Consider the following 15,396-nt stretch of genomic DNA (forward strand, 5'->3'; position numbering starts at 1 on the left):
TAGCTTCGGGATGGGAGACTGGAGTCTGAATATAACACGCTTCAGACAGGCTGCCAGAAAGACTTTGAGGAATATTGCTTTCGTTTACCATCCCCATTGGGCAGTCAGGGACACTGAGGTGGGAAAGAGCAAGCAGGTGCCAGGGTTAGGCTTGGACTCGGTTGGGCTTGACCTCTTTGTAGGGTGTTCCAAGAGATCCCCCCCCAAGGCATTAAGTCTGTCCCTCTCTCCTGCATCAAGGAATGAACCAAATATGATAGAGTTGGCCAGCCTTCAACTCCCAGCCCCAGTCACTTTCCAGGCAAGAGGTGACTCTGCAAAGAGCAAATACAGAAGCTGGCATGGCCTGGGCTCGATAAGAACAAACCAGGCAGTTGCCTTAGGTATCTGTGGGGTCAGTGATAAAGAGCCTTTGCTCTGAGCCCTGAGCTGACCTCACGCCCCACCCTACCTCCAACCTGAATGCTGCCATCTCTGCTGTTAGCTGACCATTTATCTTCCTCTGGGGAATTCTGCATCTTTCTCCTAGTTGCTCAGACTGCACCATTGTCAGAGCTCTCTCTTCTTCCTTTACTTGCCTTCTTCCTCCATCTCAGTCTTGCTCCACCCACCCCCTCCAAGTTGCTGGGATGATTCAAACTGTTCTGTTGTCCCTATGCAAGTTCAGTCTTTGTTCCCTGGTTTCTGGACCAAGAAAAGTCTCCCAGCTCCTGACACTACCATAACAGGAGAGAAAGGGGCAGGGCACAACTTTGAAAGACATAGCCTGAGGGCACAACATAAACTGATTAGAAGCAAATGGGACGAAGATGGCAGCCAAGATTAGACCTTGATCCTGAATCAGCATGTGAAATGACACACTCGGAGGTTTTGGCTGGGCTCGAGTGCCAGCACGTGGGTTCAAGTCCCATGACAGTTACAAGGCACTGTTAAGACCAAGGAGTGGGCTGTGGCCCAAATCCTGGAAATCTCCGCCCCTTCTCCAAAATAGTTGGAATAGTCCTCCCACTCATTAGCATATGAAATTATCCAGTCTATAAAAAAAACTAACCATGCCACATTTCGCAGCTGCTGCACTCGCCTTCTGTAATGGCTCAATCCACTTCTTATGTACCACTTTGCCACTCACTGAATTCTTTCTGTGATGAGACATTAAAAACCTGAGCTTCATTAGGTTCTGAAACCGGGTACTGTGGGTTTTGGCTGGGTTTGAGTCCCATCCATGTGGGTTCAAGTCCCAAGCAGGGTTTTGACTGAGTTCAAATGCCAGCACGTGGATTCAAGTCCCAATCTGTGGTAAATGGTTTCCCTACCCTCACTGACTCGATGGATGTGAGTTTGAGTGAACTCTGGGAGATGGTGATGGACAGGGAGGCCTGGCGTGCTACGATTCATGGGGTTGCAAAGAGTTGGACACGACTGAACGACTGAACTGAACTGAGCTGAACCCTATATGGAGCCACACATCTGATCCTTTATATAACAATCATTTTCCAAGCAGTTGCTATATTCCAGGGTGCATACAGCCTCCCCTCCCCACCATCCCTTGAATTTAGGCAGCTCTACTGCTTGGGGAGCCAAGTTGGAGCCTGGAAACCCTTGCCCAGGCTGAGTCCTGGCCAAGACACAGCCCGTGGCCTCTGGGCCCTGTCATTTCTCAGAGTGGGAAATGAGGGCCCCAGGTCCCCTTCCCAGACTTGGGCAGCCTCTCCCACTGGAGGGTTATGTGTGGTAGCTGTGATCTCATTTGACCTTTATCTGGGAACTGTGAGGAGAAGTAGGGATTGGGATTCCCATTTCACAAGGGGAGCACTGAGGCACGGAATGGGTATGACTTGCCAGGACTACCTGGTGAGGAAAAGGCAGTGCTCAATGGCAGCTGAGGCCCCCTGATCATGCCTGTGGGGCTCTTTGTGCAAATCTTAACAACAGTGGATCCAGTTTACTTTGTGCCTAGCATCGTGATGGTGCTTGGCACGGGGATAAAGTCTTGGCATGCAATTCATTCAGGCATCACAACAGCGCTTCACAGAAGATGCAGCCACTGACTCCACTTTACAGATGCAGAGACTGAGACTCAGAGAGAGGACTCGAGGTCACCCAGTGCCGGAAGAGCAGAGCGGAGATTCAAATGCAGGTTGTCCTGACTTTGGTGTGCATGCTTCCAACCTAACCCAAGGAAATGATGGGGTGACATTTAAGCCCACCCCAACATAGGGCCATGCAAAGTGACCAGAGGAGGTGGGGGTAACCCTTTGCACCAAAGGGTTTTCATGCTGAACTGTCTCATCGGTTAGTTTACCGATGAGAATACCTACTAGGATTGAGGTAATCAACCTCAATGAGATCACATCACACTGTAGTCTAATATAGTATAATCAAGTATGTGCTGTGTTGTTGAGAAAGTCAGTTCCTAGGTAGGTTGATAAGAAGTCCGGGATCCCCAAGGAGGAGAGAGGGGTCAGGAGTTCTCAAGAAGGAGAAAAGGACAGACTTTTCTTTTTCCCTTTAAGCCCAGAGTTGATGATTATACAACAAAACAACTCAGCTTAAACTCTGTACTAAGGATTGTGAGTTGAGGTGTATGCACACTCAGTCGTGTCACACTAGCGAGTGGGGCACTCTCCATTCCCCCTTCAGATGTCTATGTCAGGAGCGTTCTCTGTCCCTTTTCATACTTTAATAAAACTCTGCTACACAAAAGCTCTTGAGTGATCAAGCCTGGTCCCTTGTCCTGAGGTTAAATCTCCTTCTTTGGAGATCATGAATCCAACATCATTCACTGTAAGTTATCATTGTGCTTAGTTGCTCAGTCGTGTCCAACTCTTTGCAACCCCATGGACCGCAGCCTGTCAGGCTCCTTTGTCCATAGGATTTTCCAGGCAAGAATGCTGCAGTGAATAGCCATTTCTTTCTCCAAGGATCTTCCTGACCCAGGGAGGGAACCTGGGTCTCCTGCATTGCAGGTGATTCTTTACTGTGGAGCCACCAGGGAATAAGTACGATAGAAAGGCTTAAGCCTAGTTGTGTCCAACTCTTTGCAATGTGACTGTAGCCCACCAGGCTCCTCTGTCCCTGGGGATTCTCCAGGCAAGAATGCTAGAGTGTGTTGCTATGCCCTCCTCCAGGGGATCTTCCCAACCCAGGGATTGAACCCAGGTCTCCTGCATTGCAGGTGGATTCTTTACTGTCTGAGCCACCAGGGATAATCAAGTATAGTATAATCAAGATGAAAAAATGAGTGAGGGTTTCTGGACAGCCCAAATAGAAAACCAGATGAGAGTGGTGCTGCTTGGGTTGAGGAGGGTGGGATTCAGAAGTCCTGCTTCTTGGGCTCCCTCACTCCCAAGATAGTCTAATTAATGAGAATAAAAATGGTAAAATGGTGATAAAACACCACCAAAGAGAGATGTAAAGTCTTATCACAATAGCAACCAAGATCCTCTGAGCACTTGCCTTGTGGTGGGTGCCACATGGCCAAACCCTTTATTTTCTTATTCTTTAATGTCTTTATTCTTGCTCCCATTCTACAGATGAGGAAACAGGTGTAGGTTAGTTAAGCAGTCTGAAAACACACTGATAATAAAAGGAAGACTCAGGATTTAAACCTAGAATCCACAGATGCATGTTCCATGCATCACCATGTTGTGAGTCCTGTGGGTTGCAGCAGAGTTATAAGAAAACTCTCCATAGGTTCATTTATAGGATTTTTATGGGAATCCATTTACTGATTCCAACTTTTCTATGTTTTCATTCCCAGAACCCTCTTTTCAAGAGTGGCTTCCTCCACAAACCTTACCACCTTTCCTTCTTCTAATGTTTCTTTGGAACTTCATTATAAAACATTTTTCTCTTTGCCCCAGTTCCTACTCAAGAGCTTTGCCTTGGAACATCACCTCCAGGGCTTGGAATAAATGGGCTGTGAGTGATCCTGGAATGTCCAGGTAACAAGCCAAGTGGTTTTCAATTTGCTTTCAACAAAAGAGGAGTGTTATTATTGCTCCTAGTCTTAACCTACTTGGAGTTATTGAGAAACATTTTTTGATAATACATCCCCTCATGATTTTTGTCATATACATTGAAAGCTGTTCAAAGAATTGAGCAACACAATTTTAATAAAACTCCTTTCATGCCTCTCTGTTTATTTGCTGAAAAAGTATACAGAATTGTTCATGGCACTTAGCTCTCTGAAGATGCAAATTAAGTCTTTGATGGGTGCTGAACCTTGCTTTCTAGCAATGAGTAAATTAATTCACAAGTAAAACAGCTAATTGCGAAAAAGCCATCCACTTCATTAAAACATCCATTTCTCAATCAATATTACTTTGTGTTAAATTGTCATTTAAAAATTTAACAGATTATAGTATTTTAATCACTCAGTCATGTCCAATTCTGCAACCTTATGGACTGTAACCTGCCAGGCTCTTCTGTCCATGGGATTCTCCAGGCAAGAATACTGGAGTGGGTTGCCATTTCCTCTTATAGAGGATCTTCCCAACCTAGGGATTGAACCCAGGTCTCCTGCACTGCAGGCAGATTCTTTACCACTGAGCCACCAGCGAAGCTCAAAGGGGAGCAGAATATGTGACCCTCAAATAGCCCATTTTGGCATGTAGATTATTTTGAGCTGAAGACAATCAAGCCCACCAGACACTCAAGAAAAACTTTCACCTCTCCCTTAATTATTTTAAATAGGGGGCCTGGCTCAAGGAGAGAGCTATTATCAGAGATAAATTAAAAAAAAATTGTATCTACTATTATTTTTTTAACTAATTATTTATTTGTTTGGCTATGCCAAGTCTTAGTTGCTGCACACAGGATCTTTGATTTTCATTGCAGCAAACAGGATCTATTTTTTCTTAGTTGCAGCATGCAAACTTTTAGTTGTGGCATGTGGCATTCAGTTCCCTGATTAGGGATCGAACCCGGGCCCACTGCATTGGGAGCACGAAGTCCTAGCCACTAGATCAACCAGGGAAGTCCCACAGAGATAACTTCTATCCGAATGACCTAACTCTATGGCAGGGTATACATCTAACTAGCAAACATCTCCTCTCCTTATTGTCCTGTGAATTACTCTCCTCCACTTTGGGCCCCAGGCCAGTATCCAGTTCCTTAGTTCAGGATGGCACAGAGGTGTCAGCTGCTGCATTTGGCCTTGATTCTCATATTTTTGGGCTTCCCTGGTAGCTCAGCTGGTAAAGAATCTGCCTGCAATGCAGGAGACCCCGGTTTGATTTCTGGGTCGGGAAGATCCGCTGGAGAAGGGATAGATTACCCACTCCAGTATTGGACTTTCCTGGTGGCTCAGCTGGTCAAGAATCCACCGGTAATGAGGGAGACCTGGATTGGGAAGATTCCCTGGAGAAGGGAACAGCTACCCACTCCAGAATCCTGGCCTGGAGAATTCCACTGTATTCCATGGGGTTGCAAAGAGTCAGACATGACTGAGCGACTTTCACCTTTTCTTTCTCATATTTTTATGGAACTCCCATACAGACATAATTAAATTCATTTTTCTTCTGTTAATCTACCTTATTTCAGTTTAATTAATAGACCAATCAAAAGAATCTAGAAGTGTAGAGAAAAATGTTTTCCTCTTCTACAATAATAATCTAAAAGATTATTTTACTTTTTGATGTGGACCATTTTAAAGTCTTTATTTAATTTGTTACAATATTGCTATATTGCTTCTGTTATATATTTTGATTTTTTGGCTGCCAGGCATGTGGAGTCTTGGCTCCCTGACCAGGGATTGAACCAGCACCCCTGCATTGGACCTTCAGGGAAGTCCCTAAAAGATTATTTTAAATATTTAGTGCCTTAAATTCAAGGGAGATTTGAAAAATTTTTTCTCATTGTGGATCATATTGTGGATGCAAAGAAGTACGTCTCTCTCCTTGACTATTCGACCTCATCCTCTGTTCTTTTCCCACTTGTCAGCATCAAGACAGCTTTGCTGGCCTCCCAACTATCCCTCGAACACACCAGCACCTTTCCCACCCCAGGACCTTTGCAACTGCTGTCCCTCTGCCCAGATTGTTCATCCTTCTAGATATAACTATAGCTGCTTCTCTTACCCTGTGCTATCTTGTCTAAGTCAGTTTCTCAGTGAGGCCTTCTCTGACTTCTGTGTCTAAAATTTCTCTCCCTTCCTGTCAACCCTTCATGTTCCCTGCCTTGACTTTCTCTTAGCACCAACCTCTTCTTCTTACAAGGACACCACCAGTCTTTTTTTCTCCTTAATTTTTATTGGGGCATTGATTTACAATGCTGTATTACGTTCTGCTGTACAGCAGAGTGAACCAGTTGGATGTATACATATCCACTTTGGTTTTAGATTCTTTTCCCATACAGGTCATCGCAGAGTACTGAATGGAGCACCCTGGCTCCACAAGGATGCCCCTCTTACTGGGTTAGGGCCAATCCTCATGACGTCATTGAACTTAATCATCTCTTTAAAGACCCTGCTTGCAAATACAGTCATGTTCTGAGCACAGGAGCAAAGACATCACCATATCAGTTGAGGGGTGGTGTGGTCACAATTCAGTCCACAGCACGTGGGAAGGTTCACTTTACACCAAGTCCCGCAGCTCTCTGCTTCTCTGTGTGCACTTATCTGTATGCTCTGCTTCAAGGGTGTGAGAAGTACACGGTTTTTAAAAATTCTATGACTCAGTACAAACAAAAAGAATTGTGGAGTTTACTCTTGGTCTGATTAAAAAGCACAGTGTATCTTCCAAGGCTGTAGAGTGATGCCCCACATAAGTCCCCCAGAAAGGGAAAGGGAGCCCCCCTCCCCTCCCCAGGTGGTGCATCTGGACTCTGGGCATGAACAGACTGCAGGTGGGGGTGGCAGCTGGCCAGGCTGCTTTGCTCCACTGTCAGCGGATAACCCTCCCAGATGGCCGTCTCCAGCCCCTGATGCGTCTCTTACAGACGGTGCAAACTGCAGCGTCCAAGGTGGAAGGGGCTCAGCCAGGGGGCTGCCTAGCTCCTCTGTGTGCACTCACCCCTGACTCATCCTGGTCACGCTGTCTCACCCCTCAGGCCTGGCATCATTCCACCCTGGTGGGGCTGTTTGTCTTCCTTCTGCTGCATGAGGTGTGAAATGGGCCAAGAGCCTGCAGGCAGCTCGCAGATCAGCCAGTCCTCTCCTGGCAGCCCGCCTAGCCCACGTGTCCTTGTGACCGACTCCAGGCTCCCACAGCAGTGGCACCTGAGAGCGCTGGGGACAGCCTGGATGCCTGGAAGGGATAAGAAAATGGGCTGAGGAGAGGCCCATGGGGGTCAGGGGCCTCTGACTTGCCTTGCCTCTGATTCCTCTCCACTGGGCATGGGCCCCGGGAGACCCCCAGTGAAGAGGAGCGAACAGTAACAGAGACATCCATCCTCGTGGTCACAACAGCCCCTTCAGTGGGTACCACCCTTTGCAGTTCGCAAGTTACCCACCCTGTCCATCAGGGAGGCACCACTAAAGCCAGTACCTAGTGGGAACCTGAGACCCAGCAATGAGAAAGGGATACACTCAAGGTCCTGCTCCTAGCCCAGGGGACCCTCAGATCCTGGTGTAGACGCCAGGGGCAGCCTGTGGGCTCCCAGATTCCCTCAGTGCCCCCTTGGGAGCTGGCATGACTACTATGTCCAGAGAAATTGTAGTTCTTCCCTCAGCTAGAACCAGAATTTCCCAGGTACATCTAGATTCCTTAGAACATTGACAAGTTCCCTGGAATTCCCACAGGATTTGTATGGCTTCTTCAGAGACACTGACATTCTTTTTCTTTCTTTTTGCCCATGCATCTTTTCCTAAACTGAAGTATAGTCGATTTACAATGTTGTGTTAACTTTCTGGTGAACAGCAAAGTAATTCAGTTTTATATATAAAATATATATTCATTTTCATCTTCTTTTCCATTAAGGCTTATTCCAGGATATTGATATAGCTCCCTGTGCTGTGTTATCCAGTAGGTCCGTGTTGTTTATTTCATATACAGTCCTGTGTATCTGTTAGTCCCCAGCTCCTAGTTTACCCCTCCCCCACTGGTGACCATAAACTTGCTTTCTACATCCGTGAGTCTGTTTCTGTTTTGTACACAAGTTCATTTGCATCATATTTTACATCCCATATAAAAGTGATACCACATGGTATTCATCTATTTCTGACTGACTTCACTTAGTATGATAATCTCTAGGTCCATCATTCTTCTTTATGGTTGAGTAATATTCCATTGTGGGGGCTGCCCAGGTAGCGCTAGCGGTAAAGAACCTACCTGCTAATACAGGAGATGTAAGAGATGCAGGTTTCAGTTCCTGGTTCAGGAATACTCCCCTGGAGGAGGGCATGGCAACCCGCCCCAATATACTTGCCTGGAGAATCCCATGGACAGAGGAGCCTGGCGGGCTACAGTCAGTGGTGTTGCAAAGAAGTGGCGCACGTCTTCTTTATCAACTCGTCTGTCAGTGGACACTGGGGATGCTTCCATACCTTGGCTATTGTAAATAGTGCTACTGTGAACATTGGAGTATGTGTATCTTTTGTCCACATATATGCCCAGGAGTGGGGTTGCTGGATCATATGGCAACTTTATTTTTAGTTTTCTGAGGAACCTCCATACTGTTCTCCATAGTAGCTGCACCAATTTACACTCCCACAAACAGTGTAGGAGGATTTCCTTTCCTCCACACCCTCTCTAGCATTTGTTATTTCTGACATGCTTATGGAACAATAGTATTTCTGAGGAAACACCCAGTTGTCAGGAAATACTGAGAATTCTGTTTAGAAGGAAATAAAAGACCTCTATTTTATAGAAATAGGGAGATTTCACATGGAGAGGTTAGCATCCCTCAAGAATTTGGAGTGTCCCCTCAGTTCCCATTAGGAATTCTGAGATTTCTCTGAGGAACCATGGGACACTCACAGAAGGGCTAATAGTATTCCCCAAGTCAGCGATTTTTTCTCTCCAAGAAAACTGAGACTTCATGAGAGTGGCCTTGGAGTAAGGAGCAAATTCCCAGGGGGCGAAGGTTGCCTTGGGGAATCAGGTGAAAGCTGTGGTTTCTTCCCAGAACTTAGTGGATGTGCCCTTGGAGACATGAGCACACCAGAGAGCCCCACCACACATACACACACACAGAGGTGCACACACGTGTTCACATACTCAGACACAGTGCACACACAGACAAGTCTGTAGACACATACACACACAGTGTACACACACCCAGAGCACACACACAGGTGTGTAGGCACATACACGTATGGGTTTGTGGTGTTTTCAGGAAGTCACAACTCCCACCCAGGTTGCTGGTGTGGACAGTCTCCTGGCCTTATCCTCCTCAGGCTTCCAGGGTACAGCCATGGCTCTGCACCATCTCCCTCCCTATTCTGGTATTAACCAGAAGTGGCCAGTCCTCCCCAGAGCCCTGCCCAGGTTCCTCAGGCCATCTGCCCACCCCCTCCATCCCTGGCCCACCCCTTGGCCCTCGTACTACTTAAGCTCATCTCCACTCCTGGCTCTCACTTTGTGATCAAGCAGAGGAGGCCCACAGGTCCTGGGTGACCGGAGCCACTTCCCAGGTAAGGGTGCTGCAGTCCCCACACTCAGAAGCCCGGAGAGCAGCCAGGTGGAGGTAAGGAAGGAGCTGGAACCCAGCTTCAGGTCTTGGTTCCATCACTGACCTGCCAGGCGACCCTAAGGCCTCAGTTTCTGCTGCTGCTGCTGCTGCTGCTAAGTCGCTTCAGTTGTGTCTGACTCTGTGTGACCCCATAGACGGCAGCCCAACAGGTTCCCCTGTCCCTGGGATTCTCCAGGCAAGAACACTGGAGTGGGTTGCCATTTCCTTCTCCAATGCATGAAAGTGAAAAGTGAAAGTGAAGTCGCTCAGTCGTGTCCGACTCTTAGCGACCCCATGGACTGCAGCCTACCAGGCTCCTCCATCCATGGGATTTTCCAGGCAAGAGTACTGGAGTGGGGTGCCATTGCCTTCTCTGCCTCAGTTTCTAGGTCTGCAAAATGGGAACCCTCAACCTTTTTTTCTTTTTAAATTGAAGTATAGTTGATTTATAATATTAGTTTCAGGTGTACAACGTAGTGATTCAGAACTTCATAGGTTGTATTCCATGTAAAGTTATTACGGAATAATGGCTATTTCTCTTCTCTGTACAATATATCTTTGTTGCTTATCTATTTTATGCATAGTGGTTTGTATCTCTTAATCCTTAATCTCATATCCTTACCTTACCCCTCTCTTGCTGCTTCCCACTGGTGACCACTAGTGTGTTCTTTGTGTCTGTGAATCTGTTTCCCTTTTGTTATATACATGCCTTTGTTTTATTTTTTTAGATTCCACATACAAGGGATAACAGAGCATCTGTCTTTCTCTGTCTATTTCACTGCTGCTGCTGCTAAGTCGCTTCAGTCGTGTCTGACTCTGTGCGACCCCATAGACGGCAGCCCACCAGGCTCCCCCATCCCTGGGATTCTCCAGGTAAGAATACTGGAGTGGGTTGCCATTTCCTTCTCCAGTGCAGGAAAGTGAAAAGTGAAAGTGAAGTCGCTCAGTTGTGTCCGACTCTTGGCGACCCCATGGACTGTAGCCCACCAGGCTTCTCCATCCATGGGATTTTCCAGGCAAGAGTACTGGAGTGGGGTGCCATTGCCTTCTCCAGTCTATTTCACTAAGAATGGCATTATTCCATTCTTTTTAAGGCTGAGTAATATTCATATATATGTGTGTGTGTGTGTGTGTGTGTGTGGGTGTGTGACATCCTCTATCTATTCACTTATTTATGGACACTTAGGTTGCCTTCATAACTTACATAGGGAGACCTCTCTTTGACATAAATCATAGCAGTAACTTTTTGGATCTATCCCCTTAGACAAAAAAGATTAAAGCAAAAATAAGCAAATGAGGCCAAACCAAACTAAAAGCTTTTATACAGCAAAGGAAACCATTAACAAAACAAAAAGACGATCTACCGAATGGGAGAAAATATTTGCAAATCATATGACTGATAAGGGGTTAATATCCAAAATATACAACAGCTCACACAATTTGTTACCAAAAAAGAAGTAATCCAATTAAAAACTGAGAAGACCTGAATAGACATTTTTCCTTAGATGTTTTCCTTCAACCTTTAATATATCTTGCCTGTGAAACAGCCAACGTCATGCCTGAGGGAACTCAAAGCCCACTTGTCCAGAGACCAAAGATCTGTCAGCTCATGGACATTCTGTGTTTGTTTTGCTCATGTGTGGTAAATATTAAGGACACAGAACATCCTCCACCTGGGAGGAGGGGACACTGGAAATGACTTGAGGTGGGTGCTGAGCAGGGCCTGGCTCTCAGGAGGTGCCCAGTACGTGGCCCAGCTGTTCCATGGACCCCACTGTTTGCCCCAAAGAGAACAGGTGCTCCACCTCCCAGGGCTGCTTGGGCTGCTTCATACCTGTCCCAGGTGAGAAGGAGGATGCAGCTCCTGCCAGCTGGATGCCGAGGGGAGGGGCTGGGTGAGGATTGTTACACTGAGTGTCTGCAAACAGCAACAATAGTCCTAGCTGTCTTATTCCATTTGTTCTACTTATGAGGAATAATTCCTGCCTCCTTCACCTGCGGCCTGCTAGTGAAGGTGCATTGGCTGTATGAGACAACCCCCTCCTAGGTGCTACCAAGAAAGAAAACACAATGTCAGATGTGCCCTGACTTCAGAGAGAGTCAGAGGGACAAACTAATGCCCCAGAGCCCAGGAAGCATCACAGCAAAGCCCTCAGGGAGCAAAGATCACCCCTCCTGCCTACCCACCATCTTTCTTTACTTCACATATTAAAAAAATTTTTTTTAATTTACTTTATTATTTTTTGGCCCCACCACATGGTATGTGGGATTGAACCCTGCATTAGAAGTGCAGAGTCCCAACCACTAAACTGCCAGGAAAGTTCTAATTTCATGTTTTTAATTGAGGTTTAAGTTACATGCAGTAAAGAATGCAGCTTGATGATTCTTTACGTATGTGTATCTACCTGTAACCACACCCAGCTCAGAGACAAGATATTTCCACCCAAAAGTTTCCCTTATGCCCTACCCTGCTCAGTACTGCCCTCCAGAGGTGACCAGTCTTCTGACCTCTGTCACCTTAGGTAAGTCTCATCTGCTTTTGAACTTCATGTAAGCAGAATCAGACTGCCTTCTTTTACTGAAAGTAGTGTTTGTGAGATCCACCCATGTTATATTTATCAGCTTTCTCTATTTCTCTAAATCAAATTAAATCCCCCAGGAACCCAAGCTTCTCCTCTCATCTGCCTCCCCTCCCCCCGGAGTGCACTCAGCCCCCAAACAAGTCCCCTTTCCTGGGCAATGGCTGTGCATGCCGCCCTGTGGCATGGCTCCAGGGGGACCTACTTGTGCCTCCACCAGGATCAGCCCAAGGCCTGGAGAAGCGCAGCAGCCCATTCTTTCTGGAATCCCTCACTGATGTTCCAGACGTCATGAGCAACCATCACGGGAGAGCTCAGGCCCACCATCCCATATCTGTTTCCCCTCTCCCCCAGGGTAAACGAGGTCCGCCCTCGCCCACTGCCCTCTGATACTGACCCTGTGTCCCTTTCCCCTCCATCCAGCTCAGTTTAGTCACAGGTCTGGCCTTGACTTCTCAACCGGCAGTCCTGAGGATGGATCCACAGTGTGTGTGTTCCACAAAGTCTATTTTGAAAAATATCTAAATGCCTTCGGGAGCCAGGCAGGCAACTCCAGTGAGGGAGTTGCTGCCATCAGCTGGAGCTCCTATACATGGGCTCTGTGTTTGGCCTGGGCTTCCTCACAATACAGGGACTTAGGTTCGAGGGCAAGTGCCTGCAGAGAGTGAGTAGTTCTGTCTCTTTAATGACTTAGCTTCAGAAGTCACAGGGGCTTCCCTTGTGGCTCAGCTGGCAAAGAATCTGCCTGCAATGCGGGAGACCTGAGTTTGATCCCTCGGTTGGGAAGATCCGCTGGAGAAGGGAAGGGCTACCCACTCTAGTATTTGGGCCTGGAGAATTCCATGGACTGTACAATCCATGTAGTCCCAAAGATTCAGACATGACTTATCGACTTTCACTCACTCAGAAGTCACAGGGCATCACTTCAGTAGTGCTGCATTCATTTTAGCAGTCACCAGCCTCTCCCTATCGCAGCCCCCACCCTCCATCCAAGGAGAGGAAAGATAACTCCACCTCTCAGTGGAGAGAGTATCAGTAATATTGTAATAGCATGTGTATACTGTCACTCAGTGATGTCCGAATCTTTTCGACCCCATGGACTGTAGCCCACCAGGCTCCTCTGTCCATGGGCTTCTCCAGGCAAGAATACTGGAATGGGTTGTCATTTTTCTCCAGGGGATCTTCCCCACCCAGAGATTGGACCCTTATCTCTTACATCTCCTGCATTGTCAGGTAGATTCTTTACCACTGGTGCCACCTGGAAGCTCAGGTGTAATAATAGGTTGCTGTTCAGTTGCTAAGTTGCGTCCAGCTCTTTGTGACCCCAGGGACTGCAGCACCCCAGGCTTCCTGGTCTGTCACTATCTCCTGCAGTTTGCTCAAACTCATGTCCATTGAGTCAGTGATACCATCCAACTATCTCATCCTCTGCCATCCCCTTCTCCTTCTACCTTCAATCTTTCCCGGCATCAGGGTTTTTTCCAGTGAGTCAGCTCTTCACATCAGTTGGCCAGAGTATTGTAATAACATGTAAGACAAGATAAATATATAGTTGTGGCTATCTTTGGAAAATGCTGTCTTCCTCATCCCCTAGCCCAAGTATTAGAGAGTGGATTCAAGCAATAACCATCTCTCACAATTCTCGCTATCATTACCCACCAAGTGATTTTGAGCAAATCCTTTCCTTTCCATTTCTTCATCTGCAAATTGGAGTTAATACTGTGTGCCTCTCAGTATTGTTCTGAGGATCCGATTATGCGAAATGGTGAATGGAAATCACCCAGCATGGGGCCTGGCACATGTAAATGTAAACGGTGACTGCCTCAACCACGTCGACCAGCTGAAGCATCACGCCATAGTGTGGGCTCCGGGCCAGCCCGCCAGACTCTGAACTCTGACTGCCATCTACCAGCTGTGTGGTCCAGAGCAAGTCATTTTACTTCTCTGCACCTCATTTACCCCACCCTGCATTAAACAGGCAAATATGAGACATTATGTGTGCATGTCTGCTCAGTGGAAGAACTAGCTATTAATCAGGTAAATAAAATAGAACTATCAACCATAAAAAAAGGCATAATAATAGAACTTATAAGGTTCTCGTGAAGATGAATACGGTGATGCAGACAAAGTCCTTAGCACAATATTTTGCACATAACAAGCTTGGTAAATGCCAACTGTTATTAGATTCACATGTGCCGAAGAATTTACTGCACATTCAAAAGTGCTTCTCTAAGGTCATGTTTCCCTCTCAAGAGGTAGGGCAAGTAAAAGTTCAGCTTTACAAATAAAGAAGTGGAGGCTCAGAGAAATTGAGTGGCTTGATTAAGCCCCAAATGAAAGTGATGGTGAAGATTGGATGAGATGGCCAGGCTCCTGGATCCCAGATCAGTGTTGTCCTATTGACCAAGCATTGCTTCCATAGGAGCCTAGAGCGATCATGGGAATGTTTCTGCGGGCTCTCCTCCTCCCTTGCTACCTGCTTAGTACCAATCTTGCTCAGTTTGGAGGCTCCAGTTCCCAAACAGGTAAGTCATCCCATCCTTCCTCGGAGCTCCTTCCAAGGAGATTCCAGAAGAAACAAACTCACCTCTGTTGGACAAGCTAGCACCTGCCACCAAGTCAGTTCCTTAGAGGTTCTTAGATTTGCAAAGTGATACAGGAGGCACTTGGAAGCCCACTGCCTTCCCCAGAGGTGCCTAATCCCTTTCAGATCACCTTTGGGGGTCTAGAATATATATTTAATACAAACCACATGTCACCTGTCTGCTGTCTCACATAGTCTTCTTTTGTTTTTAAAATTATAGTTGAGTGACAATGTTTCAGGAGTACTGCAAAGTGGTTCAGTTATGTATATGTATATTTTCAGGTTCTTTTCCATTGTATGTTATCATAAGGTATTGATTACAGTTCCCTGTGCTATACGGTAGGTCCTTGTTGTTTATTTTATTTAGAGTGTATCTTTTAATCCCAAACTCCTAATTCACCCTTCCCACCATAATCTCCTATTCTTATACTTAGTTCCCAAGTAAATCTTTCTAGCTTTAATCTCTGATGATCTAAGTCCCATGAGATAGCAAGTGAAAGTTTAACAGTTGCTTTGAAACCACACCTCATGGGCTTGTAGTTCCCAATCTTTAGCGAAGGGCTCTTTGGAAATCCCTCGTATGCCTCAAGACCACAGCCTGGTCCATGTTGTCTCTGAAGT

The sequence above is a fragment of the Bos taurus genome, chromosome 13 (genome assembly GCF_002263795.3).
Source record: "Bos taurus isolate L1 Dominette 01449 registration number 42190680 breed Hereford chromosome 13, ARS-UCD2.0, whole genome shotgun sequence".
Taxonomy (NCBI): domain Eukaryota; kingdom Metazoa; phylum Chordata; class Mammalia; order Artiodactyla; family Bovidae; genus Bos; species Bos taurus.